Source organism: Carettochelys insculpta, chromosome 3 (genome assembly GCF_033958435.1).
Source record: "Carettochelys insculpta isolate YL-2023 chromosome 3, ASM3395843v1, whole genome shotgun sequence".
NCBI lineage: Eukaryota > Metazoa > Chordata > Testudines > Carettochelyidae > Carettochelys > Carettochelys insculpta.
Window position 1 is genome coordinate 52,580,763 of NC_134139.1, and position 22,672 is coordinate 52,603,434.

The following is a 22,672-nucleotide window of genomic DNA, read 5'->3' on the forward strand; positions in this document are numbered from 1 at the left end:
CAACCCCCTGCCCTTTATGATTGGCATTAATTAAGCAGTGACATTCTGAGATGATTATGAACTGGTTATATTCTACTGGTGAGCCTTGCTTCAATTACCCTAACCCAGGGCCTTATTTTGTCTCACTTTACTGCTTTTGCATGCCATGTCTTTATGTGTTTCCTGTCTCTTTCGTCCAGTTGTTTGTTATCTGCTGCATCAGCAGCATCTGCCCACGTGACTAAACAAAATATTTTTTCTTTTCATTATTATTGCATGATTGCTTTTTCTTTTATTATTGCTTCACATTTCCTACTAGTATAATCTCTGGAAACTTGGTTAGGATACCTTTACATTCACCATGCAAAGGTAATAAAACCCTGGGAAACTTAAGTGTTTTTCTTTCCATCATCAACCACCTCTTCCCACTTTGAAATCACTCTCATTTGTTCATGACCCTTTGGATAATATGCCAGTTTTTTTGTGTGCCGCAGTCCTGCGTGTTTGGAAAGCAGTGCTGCCTAATGGTTAGAGGGGTCCAGACTCATGGGTTCTGTTCCCTGTTCTGCTATTGGTTCCCTGTATGACCATGAGAAAGCCTCTTAAAATCTCCATGCCTCAGATTTCCCCATCTGTCAAATGATGGTATAAGATTTATCTACTTTTGTTGGAAGTGTTTTTAGATTCTTGGGCCAAATTCATTATGAAAGTGCAAAGTGTTATTATGTTCCCAATTGTAAATTTGAGAAACAGTTTCTACAATAACAGCTCTATTGTCCTTTCTCTGTTGTTGTGATGCTATATCCTGCTGAGATTATAATAATTCAATTGCATTTTCTCACTACGCTCCCAGACCCTCACTGAGGCCATAGACCATGGGAAAAAAAAACAATCCAATCACCTACATTTCTGTCCGGGCCGCTCCGCTCTTGAACGTAATGAACTTTCTGTTTCTGTGGCTGCATTTTGCATCTCTTGCTAATATTTCTATGTCTTAGTTTCAAAGTTGTTTTCGGGTCCTCTGTTAGGATCCAGTCTGCAGGATCTGCAAGCGTTATTGTATGACATGTCTGGAAGCACCTGAACTGCAATATCAGTAACTGTTTCACTTGTAAAGACAGGTGCACAAGGGCTATCTATTGACTCAGCTGTTTCCTTATCTTTCTGAAATTCATGCTGCTGTTATCAAAGAGGATGTTTGTGACTTTTGATCCCCCTGCTATCTCAGGGTGGTACCAGACATATCTCTCAAGCTAAGAAAGGTAGAGCTCTGTTGGTAGCTGGGTAACTACTTATTCTGTAAAGGTTGCACTTTCCCTTCTGTATAATTTCTGAAGAAATAACCCATTGTGCTATTGGCCAATATATTCACTTTTTAATGTTAAGTAGCTGCCATGTTTCGTGTCACAAGTGGCTGCACTTGAGTGATGAAAATTCACTCCTGTAACAGAGTACCAGATTCTGTCTCATTTACAGTAGTGTCAGCCCGGAATGATTCCCATTAACTTCAATGTTGCCTCTTCAGATCAGAACTTGACGCATCATTTTAAAGCTCTTTGGGATCCAGAGCCATGAAACGTAAAGTAACTGATTCAATATAATGGCTCTATTTTTGACCAAATTAAATCTCTTTTCACACATTTTTCTTCACTTTTACAGACAATTATTTAGAGGAATGATGAATCATAGGAATCATACTGTTCCCATAAAACCACCACATATTTTCTAAGGGCATGACGTAATAGCAAATATTCTCCCAACAGGACTAATGGAAGCTCCATAATAAGAGATGTGAGAAGCAAACTTAAAAATTAAACACACTGACTCAAAACTTTCATCTGCAAATTGTTGTGTGTCCTGATTCCTTGCGTTTGCACAGTCTATCTTGGGCATGACTTTTGTAAGGAGCAGTAAGAAATGTAATTGCTGCACATTTGTATGTGCAAGTTTGAAGATTGAGTATGAAACCCTTTTGTAATTTTGCCTTTCAAACTTGATTGGACAAAACATTAAAAATATGTATATGCTGGAAGAGCAATCTTGCATTGCCCAGGAGATGGGGTGGAGGACTTAACAGGTCTTTTCCGCTTCTGAGTTTTATGATTCATGACAAATGGAATTTCTTAGCATTTGAAACAGGAGTGGGACAGATCCCAGGGAGCACTGCAGTGTAAAATCTTTGTACTATATTTAGAAAGGCAGTACAGGATTTTATTGCCCTTACCGAGAGTCTAAAAGCAATGAAAAGAAATAAGCATTCCTGAATTAAGCCATATTCTCTTATCAGATGTTTTGGGGAGATGGAGTTAAATGTTCAGTTGTTGTATTGTACTCCTCTCTCGCAGGTATAGTGGTAGATGCCTTTCTAATCTGATAGCTAGAGTCCTGCAAATCAGCAGATATCCACTTTATATGTGTGGGTATCTGCACCTGCAAATGTCGATGCAGAGTGCCATGGCACATTTTCGTGGATACAGATATGAATGCATATACAAATTTTGTACCTGTGCAAGGCTCTACTGATAGCAGAAGTACTAGGCTCATGCTGCTCTCAGACTCTAATGAATTCATTATATTACCTGTTCTAGTGGCTTGATCTTTTGTACAACAAACAGTGGATACTAGTATTCGTTCCTATGCATAGTCTACTGAACATCAATCTTATGCTATCTCCAGAGATATGCACCTCCTTATTGGCACCAGAAAGATTATACCAGATTACATTAATGGAGGCTTCTCCCACAGCGTGGGTGCTTATGGACTTCTGTGTTTCAAATCAGTGATGGCTCTTTACTCAATGCTGTGCTGATACCTTTGAGTCAGTTTTAATGTCTCCAGGCTGATTAAAAAAATGTTGGTTATTTATACACTCATCCCTCATTAAATGAGTACTTTATTTATGAGTACTCGCTTAAGCGAGGGACGCATTTACCTACCTTAGTTCACTCCACAAGTGAACCCCCCCAATACGAGCCTTACCCCTCACCCTGCAGCTCCAACCCTCCAGTATTCCTCCCCACCAGCCCCGCAGCCCCAACCCTGCAGCCAGAGCCCCTGCTGGCCCTGCAGCCTGACCCCCACCCCGCGGCCCTGCAGCCCCAAACCGCGGCAGCCTGACGCCCCTGCCGTCCCCATGGCCAGAACCCACCACCACTTGACACACCCCCCACAGCCTGAATCCCTCCACCACCTGTACCCTTGGTGGCTCTGCAGCCTGACCCCCTTGTAGGCCCCGCAGCCTGACCCCCTGCGGCCACCTGTACACCCTGCGTCCCCGCAGCCCAACACCCCCGCTGGCCCCACAGCCAGATCCCCCCCGCCACCTGTAACCCCCGCAGCCCGGTGGCCAGACCCCCACCACCACCTGTAACCCCACAGCCCCATGGCCAGACACCACCCCCCACTGCCTGTAACGCCCACAGCCAGACACCCCCCGCAGCCTGACACCCCAGCCAGCCCCACGGCCAGACCCCACCCCTGCCGCCTGTAACCTCCGCAGCCCTGCGGACAGACATCCCCCTGGCCTGACCTCCCACCCACTGCCTGTGACCCCCGCGGCTGGACCCCCACCAGCCGCAAACCGCGGCAGACAGACCCCTTACCAGCCCATAGACAGGACTCCCCAACCCTCCACCAAATTTTAACCTCCCTCCCACCCACAGCCCCAAACTACCCCCAGCCTTTAACCCCCCACAACCAAGGTTCACTCACCTTTCAAAAGCAGCGCCACCTGCTGCTACTCCTTCCCCGAGTTAGGAGCACTAGGATCTGATCAGAGACTTTTACATGTAATTTAATAGGAATTTAGTGTCCCTCTTACAAGTTTCTGCCTTTGAGCAGAAAGTTGGGAACCAACTGTGCTCGTATAGCGAGGGATGAGTGTATTCTAGATAGTTAGGCTGAAAGAACACAATGATGTGCTAGCTCAGTTTGGATATCCTGGGAGATTAGTTAATACTTTTGTTTCGCCATGTCTAGTATAAGAAGGGAAGAGAATATTACTGCTTTATACTGTGGGCCTCATCAAAAAGGTGAATTTTTAGGGCTAATTTTAAAAGATGAGGAGATGGCTTCATAGACCACAGTGTAGGACAGGTGTCGGCAACTAAAAGAGCTAGAAGAGCCAGTTTTCTTGAATTGGGTAAAAAGTTCAATAATGCATGTGAGTACAAGACAGACCTTAGTAAATAACGTCAAACCATACTTTTTGTAACCCCATTTTAAGACCAGCCCACACACATATCCCACAATTCACTGCATATATTAAAGGGGGAGTTATTCAATGTTTGGAGATCACATATTGTATGCTATTGAGATCTGAGTTGTTCATTGTTGGACTTTTAGGTGTTCGCTGAAATATCAAAAATAATCAGGAGGGGTTTTTTTTTCACTTTTCAATTATAGCGGTGGGAGCCACAAAGAAGTCCTTAACCTCCGAGCCGCAGGTTGCAGACTCCTGGTGTAGAGAATATTCCATATGCAGGGGGAAGGGTAAAACAGGCAGAGAGATACCTTTGGGGAAAATGGGTCAAAGGCACCTCTTTACATGGTGGCCAAAGAAATCCAAGAGCTGGAGCTGTGCCTGTGATCCTCTTTGGCAGAGCTAGGGATAGCAGATTGTGGGGAAAAATAGACTAGTGTGGAGGAAACAGCACTGGGGCAAAATTATGCGAAACCTTGAAGGAGTGAAACAAGGAGTGCAATTCGGGCTCCACTGAGGTCAGCAGCAAAAATCCCATTATTTCAGTATGTCAGTGACTTCTCATGAGACTGAGTTTAATACAATGGAGAAAGGGGTGGCAGTGGAAACCATGAGTGAAGGTGCAACATATGAATTTAGCCTGGCTACTGATTTTACATTGCAACGAAGAACGGTCCTCTGTTTGAATGGTCCTATGCTGAGCTGTAACACTGTGTCATCTAACCATACAATAGTTATAGTGTAAAAATTCTCCTTCCCTGTGTGCTAAAGGCACCATTCTAATATACTGTACTTTTCATGCTGTTTGTTTGCTTTTCTAACATGTGGGTGATGAAACTAAGAAGCCAATGTCATTTTTTATTTGTGGTCTGTTTTGCTTATGATTTTGCATAGGCTAGCACAATTTGCAATTCAGCATCACTTTTAAATGTATCCCAAAAAAGTTTTTGTGGAACATTTTTCAATGTATAATAAACCCTCCCTTCCCACCATGCTCTATTCATGTATTTATTAAAAATTAAACCTAGATTCAGTAATGTTTAAATTTTTGACCAGCTCTACAGCTTCTCCTCAACTCCCAACAGCTTCACACTTGCAGGGTGAAGCCAGTACCTTAATATTGTCATAACAAAACCATTAAAATTATACATTCATTTCTAGTTAGTTGGATCCTTCCTTTTTGCTGAATGCCAAACATTCTTGTCTTGCCCTTGCTGTTGTCTTTGGCTGTAGAAATTGTACTTTCCATTTTCACAGAAACCATAGGGGCATTACAAATGCATGTATAACTTCTGTGTAGACATTTTACTTTCTACTGCAACAGCTGTAATAATTCACATTATTGTAAGCTAATAATTGTAATACTTGCACGATGCTATTTAGGTGCTTACCTACATTCCCTGCTTTTACAACTGAATATGATGGTCTACTTCATTTTCTGTAACTAAGTGTTATAAATTGTTTAAAATCTGCCGTATTTTACCGCAGAAGCAGCATTTCAATGTGGTGGATAAATCAATTTCTATACAAACTCTATGAATTTTGGTCTAGATCCATAATTCATGATAGACATAGCATGAAGCTATTTTAAATCATCCGGACAAACTGTTTTTCTCTCAGTCATGGACAAAATCATGATTTTAGCAGGAGTTTGCAAAGTCAGGATTTTTAGATATGGCTTCTAATAAGAAGACATTTATAATACCTTACATATTCAGACTACATTATGAACACCAGCTAATCCTGACACCTCTCAGATAAGGTACCCAGAGATGGTTGTGTTTCCATATCACAGATTAGAAAATGGAGGCATCAAATCATGCATTCATTTGGCCAAGGGTATACAATGGACAAATGGCATGTGAGAAATGCTGGCTCCCAGCCTTGTGTTCAGAAGCCACAATTATTAAGATGTTACAACCGGGATCATAAAGCAACAAAATTAACTTGGCAAGTAGTTTTGGAAAGATTCATTAAGCTATAGAAGCAGGCATCTGTTTTGTCCCCTGGGCTTGATCCTGAGAGGGGTTAAGCATTTTAATGCAGTGTCACTCCAAATCAGACTCATGTTGATCTATGACTTTCCCTGCCTAACAAACAACAAAAATAATACTTAGATATGGATTACACATATGCTGCTCCTGCCTCTCTTATATGAAAAGTGAATATAATTTCTAGGTAATGAATTTCTCACACCCTTTAATGTTCCTGAGTGTTTATCTGCCTTAGGTGTACATGTGAACCTGTCCAGGAGGCTTGTAATTAGATGCCTATTTAATCAATCCATGGTTACTCAAGATGATCCAGTCGTTCCACGAAGACATGAGAGGAACCATCCAATATGACGGCGCATTAGCGGATGCTTTCAGAATCAGGAGCGGCGTCAAACAAGGATGCGTGCTTGCTCCGACATTGTTTGGATCTTCTTCGCACTCCCCCTGAAGCATGCCTTTGGATCTTCAACAGAGGGCAACTTGCTGCACACAAGATCTGATGGGAAACTGTTTAACCTTGCAAGGCTGAGAGCTAAGACTAAGGTGCGAGAAGTCCTCATCAGAGACATGCTGTTCGCAGACGATGCTGCTGTAGTGTCTCACACAGAAGACCAGCTTCAAAAACTGCTGGATCGGTTCTCCAAAGCGTGCAAGGACTTTGGGCTTACCATCAGCCTAAAGAAGATGAATGTACTCGGTCAGGATGTTGCTGAATCCCCATCAATCAGCATTGACAACTATACGTTAGAGGTTGTCCACGAGTTCGTTTACCTCGGGTCCACCATCACTGACACCCTGTCGTTGGACACTGAGCTAAATAGGAGGATCGGAAAAGCGGCCACAACTCTGTCCAGACTCAGCAAGAGAGTGTGGAATAACAACAAGCTGTACACTCACACCAAAATGCAAGTCTACAGAGCCTGCATCCTCAGCACCCTCCTTTATGGCAGCGAGACTTGGACCCTGTATGCCCGCCAGGAAAAGAGGCTGAACGTCTTCCACTTACGCTGCCTTAAGCACATCCTTGGAATATCATGGAAGGACAGAGTTACCAACACAGCCGTCCTCGAGCAAGCTGGAATCCCAACCATGCACACCCTCCTCAGGCAGCGTCGGCTCCGCTGGCTTGGCCACGTCCACAGGATGAAGGATGGAAGGATTCCAAAAGACATCCTGTATGGTGAGCTAGCCTCTGGCAAAAGACCCCCCGGATGCCCCCAGTTGCATTACAAAGATGTCTGCAAGAGAGACCTCAGAGAGGTAGACATCGAGCTGGACAACTGGGAAGAACTAGCAGACGACCGCAGCAGATGGAGGCAGGGGTTACACAAGGGCCTTCAGAAGGGCGAGATGAAGATCAGACAGCTAGCAGAGGAGAAGCGAGCGCACAGAAAGCACAATAAGGACTTGCCAGACACCCACTACATCTGCAAGAGATGCAGCAAGGACTGTCTCTCTCGTGTGGGTCTTCATAGTCACAATAGACTCTGTAAATGAAGTCTTCAATTGAAACTTTTAAGGGCGCGATCCATAGTCTATGCAGACTGAAGGATGCCTACTACTACTATGTAATCAATGGTTGACACCAGGAGGGGTCCACAGATTTGCCAGGCCCCTGGGCAAGGTAGGGAGGGATGGCTCTGCACTCCTGGAGGGTGTGGAGCCTCTGGAGGAAGAGGTGGAATTGAGGACAGCCAGCCCTCAGCACCACCTGGAATATGCTGTGCTGGTTTCTCTCCTCCCAGCAGGCCTGACAGCAGCTTGTAGCACATTGTGCAGTGCTCCAGAAGTGATTTAGAGGGCCTGGGCCTCTGGTCACTGCCTCTCCTGCAGCAGTGACAGTGGAGTCCGTGAGCTCAAGGATCTTTTCAATCACTGGGCCCCAAGGCAAGTGCCCCCTTTATCCCCCTCCCCTGCTCCCATCAACTGCTCCGGCTGACACTTGCATTTCAATCCAAGGTGTATGTGCCTTTGAAGTAATTCTGTACATACCTCTTCTTTCCTTACTTATTTCTCTCTACACTTCTAATACTGCAGTTTGTCATCCTCTCACTCTTATTTACACAATAAACAGACATTGCATTTAATTCTGCAATAAACAGACACTGAAGAGACAATCTGCTTCTATGGGAGCCAGGCTCCTGGGCTGCATTCCCGTCTCTGCCACTAACCTGCTGAATGTTGCAGATGAGGCTCAGCTGATGTTTAAGCGCTCAGGATTTTCAGAACCATTTGTTAGTTGTGCCCCACACTCTTGAGAAACACGGGGACTGAGAGCTTGCAGAGGGCAGGTCTGGAGCATGGTCCAGGGGGAGGCCACTCAATCAGAATTTTGAAAACTGTTAAGTGGACATCATGTGCTCTGCCAGATGTTGCTGATCTTGTAAGCCTGCCTTCTCAGTAGTTTGGCAGAGACGTCTTGAAGAGGAATTTAGAAGAGGTAGGTAGTGACATTACCATTTAGAAAGGTTGTGTGAGATGCTGAAGAGGCTGGCGTTGTTACCAGCATGGAAGAGAGCATATAAAAGGAGAGGAGAAGACAGGCAAGGAAAAATAGAGTTGTGGTTGTGTAGGGCAGGCTTTTTATCAGCTCTGAAAGCATTCTAAGACTTCAAATGCATCTTTTGTCAGTAAAAGGTGCAGTGTTCCCACACAAGATGGCTGGGTCTACACGAGCCACTTCCTTTCAAAAGGGGCATGTTAATGAGTGGGTTTGAAAGATGCTAATGAAGCACTACAATGAATATGCAGCACCTCATTAGCATAATGGCAGCCACGGCGATTCGAAAGTGTGGCTTTTTTAATCGTGCACCGCCCGTGGAGATGGGACCTTCCGAAAGGACCACCCCTAGTTTTTGAAAGCCCTTCTTCCTATCTGTTGTTAGGAAGAAGGGCTTTCGAAAAGTGGGGGGTGGTCCTTTCAGAAGGTCCCGTCTCCACGGGCGGTGCGCGATTCGAAAAGCCACACTTTCGAATCACCACAGCCTCTGCTATGCTAATGAGGCACTGCATATTCATTGCAGCGCCTCATTAGCATCTTTCAAACCCGCTCATTAACATGCCCCTTTCAAAAGGAAGTGGCTCGTGTAGACACAGGTCTTGAGTGGAGATGGAATTCTAATCCTTTTATTTTTTTTGCTTAAAGTCCTAGAATGTCCAGTTACTAGGAAACAATAACTTAACCATTGTCATCTGTAGATCTCAGAAAGTTTTATGAAGGAGGAGATGTATCAGTAATCCAGTTTTACATAGGCGGAAGCTGAGGCCTGAAGATGTGACATAATCTGCCACATTGTCTCAGCAAAGTACTCAGAAATAGACCCCAAGTCTCTTGATTCCTAGCCAGGGCCCTATGCACTAGATCAAGGTGCTTGGATTTTGTTAGAGATATTAATTTTGGAACATAAATATATATGGGTGGAAGGAATAAATGAAGGTTAATTAAGTCGCAGGGAAAAGAAAGGCACCAAATTTCACTACATTAAAATCTGAAAGTATTGCCAGTTTCAGAGAAAGTTAAGAAAAACCATCTCCAGTACATTTTGTAAAAGCACTAACGGCAGTGGAAATCATTATAGGATGATTTTTATATTTCTTTTGTACTTGACAGACTATTTTATGGCAGTATCCATGCCGGACAGTAGGAGGCTTTTTCCTCCTAACTGAGTACTATTGAGCTTGATTAATCATTGTCCCCATCCATTTCAGACAAGAACTAATTTAAAGAAAGTGTGGGGAAGAAGAAGGTTATTAATTCCCAAAACTTTTTCTCACATTAGTGGGATCCTGGAAACCAGACTGGTTCCATTTTCTTTTTAGCCTTAAACCAAAGTCCATAAAAATTTGAGGATCCTAGTGAAAAACTTTAAAAACATATTTGTTTTTCATGGGGTGGTAATAAAAATCAGGTGATTCCCTTAGTGAAGAAAACTGTTTCCAGATGAGGTGGAAAATATGGAACGTAGTTTATTTGGGAGGAAAGGTGGTGGTTGTGGTTGCGGGGAAATAGAACTGGGGACTGTGGGACGGGTTTTAAAAGCTCATTTCTTATGGACATGAGTACTGATTCAGCTGCTCCTATTGCCAAGAGGAAAGAACAAGTTGAAGAATATTTAGGTAAATTAGATGTAGGTTTGGTACTTCAGAAACTAACTAAGCAATCTCAGAACCATTTGCAACTATTCTCAGGAGTTCATGGAACCTGGCTGATGTCCCAGGAGGCTGGAGAAAAGCTAAGAGTATCTTTAAAAGGAGAACAAAGAAGACCTGGGGTATTATAGACCAGTCAGCCTAACTTTGATACGTGGAAAGGTACTGGTAAATTATAAAGGATGGTATAGGATTCTAAGGAATGGCCAGCAGGGAGCTTCTTTGACAGAGCTACTGAGCTGGTGGCTGGAAGTGGGTGGGACAGATCTACAGAACAACAGAAATGTAGTCAAGGAAGAGACCTAGAAAAGTCAAGCCCCAGGGTCTGCAACCTGTGGCTCCAGAAGCACATGTGGCTCTGTAAGGACTTCTTTGTGGCTCCCAATACTAGAATTGCAAAGTGAAAAAAAACCCCACCTGATTGTTTTTGGTATTTTAGTGAACATCTAAAAGCCCAGCGATGAACAACTCAGATCTAAACAGCAAACAATATATGGCCTCCAAATGGTGGATAACTCCTCCTTTAATATGTGCAGTGCATTGTGGGGTATGTGTGTGTGCTGTTCATAAAATAGGGTCTACAAAAAGTATGGTTTGACATTATTTATTAAGGACCAGCTCATATTCACATGTATTGAGGCTCCCAAATTAGAGTTTTGCTAACTGAATCTGGAAAAAAAGGTCTCTTCTTGCTCTTTTGGTTGCCAGCCCCTAATCAAACCCAGCCCTCTGCACCAAGTAAACCTAGACCATGCCTGACAGGTGTTTGAAGGTTTTCAAAGAAAAGGTGGACAACAATGGGGATTCAGCTTCCTTTGGAAGCCTCTCCCAGAGCTTAACTACCCTTCTAGCTAGAAGGTTTTTCCTGATATCTTGATTTTAGTAAGGCCTTTTGACACCATTTCCTGGCTGTTGTTTATAGAGTCATCACTGAAGCATAAATCCTGAGAGCTAGATCACATCCCATCGTGGAAATATCTGCATATGGACGAAGAAACTCTTGAAAATTCCCTTTGGAGAATTTCTTCTGAATGGTTCTGGTGGGGAATGAAGGGCAATAAAAAAGAAAAGATAATATTTATTCTACCAATCTTATGGATCCCCTATGATTTGCATAGGTCTGTTAGGTTTGCTCCACACTAGGATGTTAAGGCAAATTTATCTGACTTAGGTTGATTTTTTCAGCAATCAGTCAACACTACAGGGTCTGTTCCACCATCTTTCAAGGTTCCTAAAGTCAATGTTGATGTTGTAGCTTTTCATGAGGAGTAATGCCAAATTTTACCTTGCCTGGTCGACTTTAGGGTAGTGCGGACAGAGCATTGTGAAATTCAGCATACTTGGCCTCATGGAGGTGTCCCACGGTGCCCCAGTGTGAGAACCCTGCCCAGCCCTTTTAGCTCTGTGGTTTTCCAGGTCTGCAGGAAATGGCCTGGGAAAGTCTGAATTTCATTTCCTGTTTGGCCAGCATGGTGGGCAGAGCAGGCAGTGCACCTCAGAAGCACATCTGGCTATGAATCGCCAGGGTCACAGAGAAGCTCCAGCATGGAGCATGCAGGAGATCCATAACCTTATTGCTGGGGAATTGTGGGGGAGGTGGTGAAGCTGTGCTGGCAGAACTACAAAGCAGTATAAGAAACACAGACATCTATGCCAAGATCTGACAGGGCATGGAGGAAAAAGTATACACCAGGGATGTCCAGGAGTGTTGCATGAAAATAAAGGAGCTCAGGCAGGCATACCAGAAGACAAAGGAAGAAAATGTACATTCTGGGTCATCACCATGAATATGCCACTTCTATGAGCAGCTGCATAGGATTCTAGTGGGGAATCCAACCACTGTCCTCAAACAGACCGTGGATACTGCCAAAGAGATTCTTCACCCAGGCTCTGGCAATCGCGGGGAAGACATGGTGGAAGAGGAGAGGGAGAGTGGTGAGCATGTGAATGGAGAAGCTGATCTCACTTATAGCCAGGAACCCTTTGTAACTTTGGATCCAGTCCCTTACTCCCTGGATGTCTTGCTGCTGGACCCTGGTGGCAATGAGGGCACGTCTGGTGAGTTCTCATTTTGAATCCTGTTACAAGTGGGTTAAGGCAATTGGGTGTAATCTGTGCTGGCCACTGTACCTACAAAACCGTTCTCCTCCCCCCAGAACAATTTGTTAAGGTGTCTGGGGACAGAGCGAGAATCCTCTGTGCACATCTCCATAAAGCTCTTAGACAGGTACAATTTAATCCTTCTGACAAGGTTTCTGGGGAGGCCAGCCTTGTTCTAAACTCCACAGTTAGATACCTTTCCACTCCAAGCCAGCAGTAAGTGATCTGTCATCATTGCAGAGCAGAGCAGAGCAGCATACTGACCAGCCTTTTGCCGCATTCGGTCAGCGTCTGTTCGTTATCAATGTGTGTTATTTTAGAGGCTAATTGCTTGCATTACAATCTACAGGAAGCAGGAGAAGGTATATATAAGTTAGGGGCATTAAGCTGTGATAGCACAAGCCAATCTACCATGCCTGGTCCACCCTCCTCTCTTCAGTGTCCCAGCCAAAGGGAATGCGGGGGGCACAGTGGTTGCAAGAGCCACACAGCCCCCATAGCACAAGCCACACTGCCATGCCCACCCTGCTCCCTTCCCTTCTCTTGGGCTCCCGGGGAAAGGAACTCTTACTTTCCCAGCCCAATGGGGCAGTGTGGAAAAATACAGTGACTGTGACAGCCACAGCCCCAGTGACCACCAGCCCCCTACCCCTTGCAACTTGCCCAGCTGCAGAACCTGCTGTATGAATCCATGATCCCACATTTCACTAAAGTGTGCTCTAATCTGTGCCTCACTATGGCTGGAAACGAACTGAGTCAAGAATGACCCTTAAGATCTCTGTGTAATACCTGCGGCACAGAGGACACTTAAAAGCAAAAAATTGTCCTTGTACATAATACAACCCCATTGCTTCCCGTAGACACTCTTCCATTAAATTACTTTTTATGTTGTAAAACTTATCTCATCTTCAGTAAATGTATCATCCTAGTGTCTGTCCTTCACTTATTATTTTTTTTGTTCCACTGTCTACAACAACAGTGTCTTTCAAAACTGCCTCCACTGCCCTAGCTGTTAGACTGGCACAGGTCATAAGGCAGAAATGAGCATGGGAAGATACGTTCCTCAAGCACATGCAAGCTGCTTGCATGGACAGGGCACAGTTAAATGCATGGAGGTGAACCATGCTGAAGGAGATGAGGGTGGATCAGAAGGAGAGGAGAGTGCTCAGAGAGCATAAAGTCCAGACCCAGGAAGAGATATTGAAGCTCAAGGAGCAGTCAACTTTGCTCCTGAGGTGCCTGGTAGAGGAGCACAGAGCCCCCCTGAAGGCCAATGCCTTTTCAACATGTGTCATATCACCCCCGTTACTCAGCACCCCAGAATGTGAGGCAGAATAGTCAAGGCTAGCCTTCCATTCAACACCGAGGGACATTTCTCATAGCAGAAAGCTGACATAACCCTGCCTGTGATTGCAAAACACCTCTAGTCCTTGCTTACCTGCCTCCAAGCCTCCATGAACTCCATTACTGTGTGCTTTATTTTGTCTGCTAAATAAAAATGCATTACATCTCAAACACTGTATCTTTATTGCTTGTGTTGAACAAGGGGAGGTGAGAGCTCGACATGGCTTACAGGCCAGTATACATCATACGGGGGGCACCTCCTGAATAGCAACACATGTGGCTGTCTTGTCGTTTTCTGGTCATTCATAAAGCTGTTTGTCAAAGCATCCCTGTTTAGCAGTGCCCCTTGCTGTGCTCTCCTTATTGCTCTGGTATCAGGCTGCTCAGAATTAGTGGCCAGGTGATCTGTTTTGGCCCTCCAGCCTGGCATGAAAATCTCCCCCTTACTCTCACATAAGTTATGGAGCACACAGCAAGGTGCCACCATTAGGGGAATGGTGCTTTCACTGAGGTCTAACCAAGTCAACAGGCTCCTGAGCCTGGCTTTTAAATGGGCAAATGCATATTTTACTACACTTCTGCACTTTCTTAGCCTGCAGTTGAACTTCTCTTTACTGTGGTCCAGGCTGCTGGTGTATGATTTCATGAGTCGAGGGAGCAAGGGGTAAGCTGAATCCCTGAGGATTGCTATTGGCATCTCCACATCTCCAGTGGTAATTTTCTGGTCTGGGAAGAAAGTTCCATTTTGCAGCTTTCTGAGCAGATTCAGAGTTCCTAAAGATGTGTGCACCATGTACCTGTTCCAACCACCCTATGCTGGTGTCAGAGAAGTGGCCCTCGTGATCCACCAACACCTGCAACACCATCAAGAAGTACCCCTTGGCACTCGCTTCTGAACTGTCAAATCAGGTCTCTTTCTGGTACGGCTGTGCTTCAGGGTAGGCAAAAGCAATTTGCAAAGTTCCATGAAAGTGGCCTTATGCATGCAGAAGTTTTGTAGCCACTGCGGATCATCCTGCATAACAATGTGATTCCACCAGTCTGAGCTTGTTTCATGGCACCAGAACAAGCGTTACACTGTGTACACAGCACTGAGTGCAGCCAGTATCTCCATGTTCCTCCTCTCTAGTATTTCACATTTGTGTATGTCCATGTGCTTGCTCAGAGTCTTCATCTTTCTGATGGCTACTGCAAATGAGGTATAAATTTGTATATTTGGCACCTCATTTGCATATTCCAATTTTGAACGAGCTTCTTTCGAAAGAAGAAAGCCAGTGTAGATGCTGTTCTTTTGAAAGTAAACCCCATCTTTGAAAGAATCCTTCTTCCCTTTATTTAATGGGAAGAAGGATTCTTTCGCAGATGGGTTTACTTTCAAAAGAGCAGGGTCTACACTGGCTTTCTTCTTTCTAAAGAAGATCTTTTACAATTAGAACATGCAAATGAGGTGTCAATATGCAAATTTATACCTCATTTGCATGTTTGATTTACCTAATTTACATATCTCTTTCAAAAGAGGAATGCACGTGTAGATGCACCATGTATGTTCCAGCCTCTCTATGCTTGTCCTTGCTCCCAAGCAGTATGGCTTCTGTTCACGTGGTAATTTGTTGTAGGAAGGTTGTATGTGCAGGGTGAGTTTCACACATTGGTTCACATCCTGACTAGGATCACTGAATCATAGAATTGTAGGGCTGGAAGGGACCTTGAGAAGTCATCAAGTCCAGCCCTCCCTTAACAACCTGTTTGGAGCTTAACAATCATTATAATTAGCCATGTTTGTCATAATAGCTCACCTAAATTTCCCTTTCTGCAGATCAAGCCTATTATTTCTTGTCATATCTTCACTGGACATGGAGAACAAGTGATCATCATCCTTTATAACAGCCCTTAATGTAGCTGAACACTGTTATCAGGTTTCCCCAGTTCTCTTTTTGCAAGACAGACCAGCTTTTCAAAAGATTTTGTCATTTTTTCTTATTCTGCTTTGGGCTCTCTCCAATTTATCCACATCTTTCCTAACGTATGGCGCCCAGAGCTGGATACAGTATTGCTGATGAGACCTCACCAGGACTGGACAGAACATGACAGTTACCTCTGGTGTTTTACATATGACACTCTTATTAAAACAGTACACCACAGAATATTAGCCTTTTCCACAGCTGCATCATGTTGTTGACTCATGCTCAATTTGTGATGAAACATAACGCCCGGATCTTGCAGTACAACCACTTGGCCTATTTTTCTCCATTTTCTAGCATGCATTTCATTTTTACTTTGTAAGTGAATGCTTTGCACTTCTCTAATATTTAATTTTAATCTTAAAAGTCAAGAAGTCCAGTGCACTTTATAGACCCACAAAGTGCATTGGATGAAGTGGGTCTTTGCCCATGAAAGCTTATTCTCCAAAAAAAATCTGTTAGTCTATAAGGTGCATTGTTTTTGTGGATACAGACTGACATAGCTACCTCTCTGATAATTTCAGCTATTTGATTTCAGACCAGTCCTCTAATTTTTGAAGATCAACTTGAATTGTAATCCTGTTCTCCTAAGTGCTTGTGACCCAGCATACTTTCACTCCATTGTCCACCTCATTATTGAATAGAGCCCTGCAAATCCATGGCTATCTGCTTTATATCTTCCGGTATCCCCATTTACAGATATGGATGTGAATAGCAGTGGCTCATTTTTGCATATACTGATATGAATGCAAATTTTGTATCTAGAACCCTGCACATTTGTGTGTATCCACAGATATTCATGACTAATTTTTGTGGATATTGATGTAGATACAGGTATAAATTTTGTTTCTACCCAGGGGTCTACTAATGAAAATATTGAATAGTGCCTGACCCAAGCCTGACCCATGCAGGACCCCACTCCATACGTTAGCCCAGTCGATAGTGAACCATTAATAAATATTCCTTGAGTATGTTCTTTCAAACAGTAGTACTTGTGGCTCCACCTTATAGTAAGTTAATCTAGACATTTCCCTAGTTTGCTTATGAGAATGTCATGTTGGACAGCCTCAGACAAGTAGCCATGTTAGTAGTCTGTATCTCCACAAAATAAAAAAAAGCAGTCCTGTAGCACCGTAAAGACTAACAACATTATTTATTAGGGGATGAGCTTCCATGGGACAGACCCACTTCTTCGGATCTGGAGAATACTGATAACTGATAGGAAGAGAATTAAAAAAAAATAGAAAAAATGAAAAAGAAAACTGATAAATCATCTAGATAGGGCAGAAGGAAGAAGGTGTGAGGGGGTGAGAAAAAGAACTCCTGCAAGTGTGTATTAAGTTAAGTGAGATGCCTGCAAGCACTGTGAATATCAGAGGTGGGGAAATTGTTCTTGTAATGCGTAAGTTAATTGACATAGTTGTTGAGTCCAAGGTGATATGTATCAAGCTTGAAAATAAATTCCAATTCTGTTGTCTACCTTTGTAATCTAGCATTAAAAACTCTTTGTTTTAAAATGCACACCATTAAGTGTTGAATAATGTGTCTTGCTAAACTGAACTGCTGACTCACCGGTTCATATGTATGCAGATTCCTAATGTCTGATTTGTGCCCATTCATTCTTTGGCAAAATGATTGTCCAGTTTGTCCAATACAGATGGCAGAGGGGCATTGCTGGCACATGATGGCATATATCATAAGTGGAAGAGCAGGAATACGAGCCCCTGATCGTGTAACTGACATGACATATTGTAAATATGTGGACAGAGTTGGCGATGGGGTTTGTTGCAAGGATAGGTTCCAGGATTAGTATTTCTGTGGTGCGGCATGTGGTTGCTAGTGAGAATTTTCCTGAGGTTAGGCGGCTGCCTATAGGAAAAAACAGGCCTGTTTCTCTTCCCCATCTTCCTTCTGCCCTATCCAGTTGATTAGTCAGGTTTTTTTCCTTTCATTTTTTTCTCTTTTTTTTTAACTTCTCTTCTCAGTTATCAGTATTCTCCAGATCTGAAGAAGTGGGTCTGTCCCACGAAAGCTCATTCCCTAACAAATAATATTGTTAATCTTTTAGGTGCTACAGGACTGCTTTTTCATGTTATGTAGGACAGTGTTTATAAGCATTTTAAAAATAAAGATATCACACCTGCTGTTTCTCTTTTGTTCACTAGGGCAGTAACACAGTTAAAGAAGAAATTAAGTTGTTTTGGCATCATATGTTTCTTTACAAATTGATGCTGGCTGTTTCTTATAACTGTGCTATCCTCAGGGGCTTACAAATTGGTTGTTTAATAATTTGTCACAGTATTTTTCCACATATTGAAGTTTTTGACTGGTCTATAATTCTCCAGGACTTCATTTCTCTGTTTAAAAATAGGTATTATGTTTTTCCTTCTCCAGCCTTCTTGGGATCTCATTTGTATTCCTGAAGGTAATTGCGAATGGTGTTATTATTTCAGCTAATCCTTAAGTATCCTGGGACATGAGTGATGGGTGTTATAGGCAGGGGAAGGTCTTCCCAAACTGCTTCACCAGGCTCCGTCCATTCTCCACCAGAGGCCCCCAGGTCCCCACCCCACCTGCCATTGCAGTGTCAGAGGCTGGGGTAGGAAAGTTGGGGGCTGCGCCATGCCACCTGCCCTCTCAGCAGTGGGGTTGGGGGCTTGCTGCCCAAGCCATGGGGTCACCCAATGCCTGTGACCTTTGGGTGAATTTAATCAGACCCTGTTGACTTGAACATACAGTCGAAACTCAGAATTATGAACTGACCACTGACCCACACATCTCACTGGGAGTATGCAATCAATCAATTTGCAGCGGAGAAGAAATAAAAAAAAAAAAGTGAAAAAGCAAATACAGTAAAGTACTGTGTTGAACATAAACTACCGAAAAAAGGGCAGGAGAAACATCTTTCTTCTGCATAGTAAAGTTTCAAAGCTATATATTAAGTTAATGTTCAGTTGTGAACTTCTGAAATAACTTTAATGTTTTGTTTGGAGTTATGAGCAGTTCAGAGTTGTGAACCTCTTTTTTCAAAATAATCATAATTTTGAAGTTTTAATGGATCTAGCTTATCTAAATATCTGTTAGCTTGCTGTCCCACTATTGTGGGAACATGATGGGATAATTTACATAGTTTTTCATCTATCCCTGCGAACTGTGTGTGTTCCTGTGTTTAGACACTGTCTCAGAAACTGGGTCAACAACAACAAATAGTCCAAACCTTTGTTTGTTCCATTTTGGTAACCCCCATCAGACTGCTTAGGTGATCAAGTGAAACTGCCAGGTGCTCATAGAGCCTCCGTTTCTTTTTCTTATTTCATGCTGTTCAGACAAACACATTTACCCCTGTAATTACAGCTGCTGTTCCTACTTGCTCTAGAAAAGGTGGCAGCATACAGCATAAATGGATTTGAGTCCTCGACAGAAGGGAATCAACCTGCAACTTTAATCCTCTGCAGAAAGGAATGAATCTGTGACCTTAGGGGCTAAAGCCATGTGCCTTCATAGCATAAGCTAAAAGGCCACTGGATCTCAGCAAACAAAAACAAACAAAGAAACAGAAAACAAAAACAAACCACCCCATCAAGCAGTGCTATAGCATCTTAAAGACTAGCAATTTTATTAATTAAGTAATGAGCTTTCATGGGTAAGGCCCATTTCATCAGCGTTTCTGGTTTACACCAGCGCCTGAGAATATAGGCTGGGGACATGTAAATACCTCTAAAAAACAACAAGGAAGCATATGCTCCATGAAAGCTTATGCTCCAAAATATATGTTAGCCTATAAGGTGCCACAGGATTTCTTGTTGTTTTTGAAGATACAGACTAACTCCACTACTGCTTTGATACTTGTAAATACCTCTGATGATCTAGGTCCTGCCATCCAAATCCATAACCCCAAGCCTATTTGAACAGACAAATCCAAAGCATGGCAGGTTGGCCAGGGTTTCAGCCTCCCATTTTGCTGAGTGACAAGAAAGGCAACACTTTTCTCTTCCATTCTCCTCCCAGCGACACGTCCCCCATGCTGGCAGCTCTCCCTGCCGTGCTTGTTGATTTTAACTAAAGCCCCATCTGCTGGAGTCAGGGGATGCCACGAGGCTTTCAGTGAGAACAAGCACGCAGGGAACCCTGCAGGAGGAGGAGAAGGGCCTGAAGCTGGGACCCTCTAAGGGCCCATGAAAGGAAACACTAACAGCCCCCAAACTGGTGCTGAAAAGTCGATGCCCCGCATCACAGGCAGCAGGTTACAGGGGCTGGTGGTGCCTGGGCACTCGGAATGTTCCTGGCCCCGGGGGCTCTGCGCCATCAGAGCTTGGGGCCAGGCCTCTCCTCCAGCCCCATAAGCTGCCCCGCCCAGAGTCTGCACGCCCGCCCCCTCCCAGCTCCACCCAGAGCCTGACTCGGGTGGGGGAGGGGTACAGATGCTGGGCACCAACATCCCTGCAGCCCCGCTCTTCCTCTTCAGCCAGGCTCCAGCGGGGGAGGGGGCACTCGACAGGTTCCAACGCTAGGCTGCTGGTAACCCTCAGGGAAGGGAAGCCTGGGTGGGGGCGCTGTCCCTTTAAGAGAGAAAGGAGAAGACCGCATTTGGTACAGGTGACCCGGAAGTGATCTGACGTAGCGGTCGAGGTGAGCTTGACGAAAATGGCGGCGGCCGGGCGTGTGGTGCCCGCTCGTGGCTGTTCGGCCGCTCTCACCGGCCCTCCGGCTTCATGAGGGGCTGAGCCGCCGGCTGCGAGGGTCTGAAGGGGGCGGGGAGCGCCGGGGGGCTACGGTCTCCTTCTGCTGTGCAGGTGAGGCGGGGCCCGCCCGTTGGGGGTCGGGGCGCTCCGAACTCCCTCTGCTTCCCGAGACACCGCGTCGTGGGACCCCGATGCCGCGCGTCTGGCCCGTCTGCTCTGCCCTGGGGTCCCTTGACACTGACACACCGGCGGGAAGACTCCGCCCCCGGCTGGAGTTCTCTGCCAGCCTTGCTTGGCAGGGCGCTTGGTGCTCGTCCGACTCTTCGCGTGCAACGTATGGACTCCCGGGCGTTGCCCGTGGGGACAGCGATCTGGAGTTGGACTCCAGGGCTGGACTCCGGGGTTGGTGTAGAAAGTGCGATTGTTTAGTCTCTGCTGGCTTTCTTTTTGCTCTTTGTGTAGCTTGGCTTTTAATAACCTCTTAAAGCTTCTTGGGCTTCATATTAAATCTCGCTCGTATATTTGTCCTTTGTTTATGGCGAATTTAGCAGAATAAGGGGCTGGTGGTTGTGTGTGTGGCTTGTATAGCGGTGAGCACAGGGGCTGTGGTAAGCAGACAACCCTTGGCATCATTGTGTTTATTTCCAGGTAGGTCTTCAATTGCTGAGTTTATTTTCCTTTGTATTTTAGTCATATGTCCTATTAATCAGATTTCCCTTTGTACTTGGCATATTTTTTTCATCTCAGTTTTGGTTTATTAATATATGGTTATTCTTAATCCTCTCATTTGCAGACATATTTTCCTGTAGACACATTCACTTTGGGAGGGCTGCAACCTACAGAGATAACAAAAGAAGAAATGTGGAAGGAGAAAACTTGAAATTAAATGGTGATAGTCTGTATCTTTGATTTTTCTTTAAACCTTTTGGTTTCAATATTTTCATTTCACTGTAGTTAATAAGAATAGTCTGAAGTTTTAGGTTTACAATCTTTCTGTGGTGTGTTTTTTCTTCCAAATGGTGTAAAAGCACTTATTGTGTTTTATATTGTATGTAAAGATGAGTTAGTGTCTCATGTTTGTGTTGCCTCGCACATACCAACATGGAAGAAGAAAATTCTTGAATACTAGGACAGTTATTAATTTAGTTTTGCTCACTTGCAGAACTTCCACTGATTGGCTTATATGCACGTGAAGAGTGCTTATCAGGTCCTCAAATAAGGCATTTAAAACAGCTACTTCTATTAAACACAAAAACTGTTTAAAACGTTAAGATTGCAGAATCAAGTGTGAAGAGGTTACTAAGTGCTACAATTTATGGTGCATGTGCAACATTAATTTAGCCTCCTTGTATATGTGCTTTCTAGTGGTCTTTAATTACATGCACACATGCTGTTTTTTCCATGTGCCCCTGCTTAGTCAATTGGTAGACTGTCACTTCAGAGTGTGGCTTGAAGCCTTATTCATTATACAGTAGACCCCCCACTTATGTAGAGGTTGTGTTCTTTTGCAACTCTGCTTAAGTCAAATTTTGCATTACTTGGGGAAGACAGGAAACTGACCAGAGTGTCAGTGCTGGTCATTTTCCTGTCTCCTGTGAGTGGTGGGCAGCCAAGACACTCAAAGGAGTTGCTGAGCTGGTCAGTTTCCCTGCTTCTGAGTGGTAGGTAGCTGGGAACCAGACACCAGCTCCCCACCACCCTGAGCCACGTTAAACTAAGATATGCACAATTTGAGTGTGCGTATCTCAGGGTTCTACTGTACTTTATCCCAGGGGCTGGCAACCAAAACAACAAGAGCCATTTTACTCAGATACAGTAAAAAACTCTAATTCAAGAGCTGCAGTCCGTGTGAATAAGATTTTATTAGCGGCACAATCAAAACACAATATGGTAGCGTATCCCACAATGCAGTGCACATATTAAAGGGGGGAGTTATACAATGTTTGGAGTTCATGTATCATTTGCTATTTAGATATGAGTTGTTCATTGTTGGGCTTTTAGACATTCACCGTTTATCGAAAATAATCAGGAGGTTTTTTGTTTTGTTTTTTCCACTTTGTAATTATAGCATCACCACAAAGAAGTCATTAAAGAGCTGCATGCAGCTCTGAAGCTGGAGGTTGCAGATCCCTGCTTTATCCATATTCTGTTTTGAAGATGGTTAATTTCCTTAGGGGTTTTCCATGGTATTTGTCACTAATGTTTGCAAATCACTCAAATACTACAATGAATTCATCCACACAACTTCTCTGTGCAGTGATG

At 44.0% G+C, this 22,672-nt stretch overlaps 1 protein-coding gene across 4 annotated transcripts in view; it reads left to right on the forward strand.

Moving 5' to 3' along the window:
• Nucleotides 1–20,373: 20,373 nt before the first annotated feature.
• The window catches only part of LCLAT1 (lysocardiolipin acyltransferase 1), a 196,677-nt gene continuing 194,378 nt past the window's right edge, over nt 20,374–22,672 (forward strand). For 3 of the 4 annotated variants that reach the window (XM_074989850.1, XM_074989853.1, XM_074989854.1), the window contains exon 1: nt 20,374–20,521. The gene's annotated coding sequence lies outside the window, so the exon portion shown is untranslated. Of the gene's footprint in view, nt 20,522–21,203; nt 21,300–22,672 lie in introns of all 4 variants that reach the window. The other variant, XM_074989851.1, reaches the window with a different exon arrangement.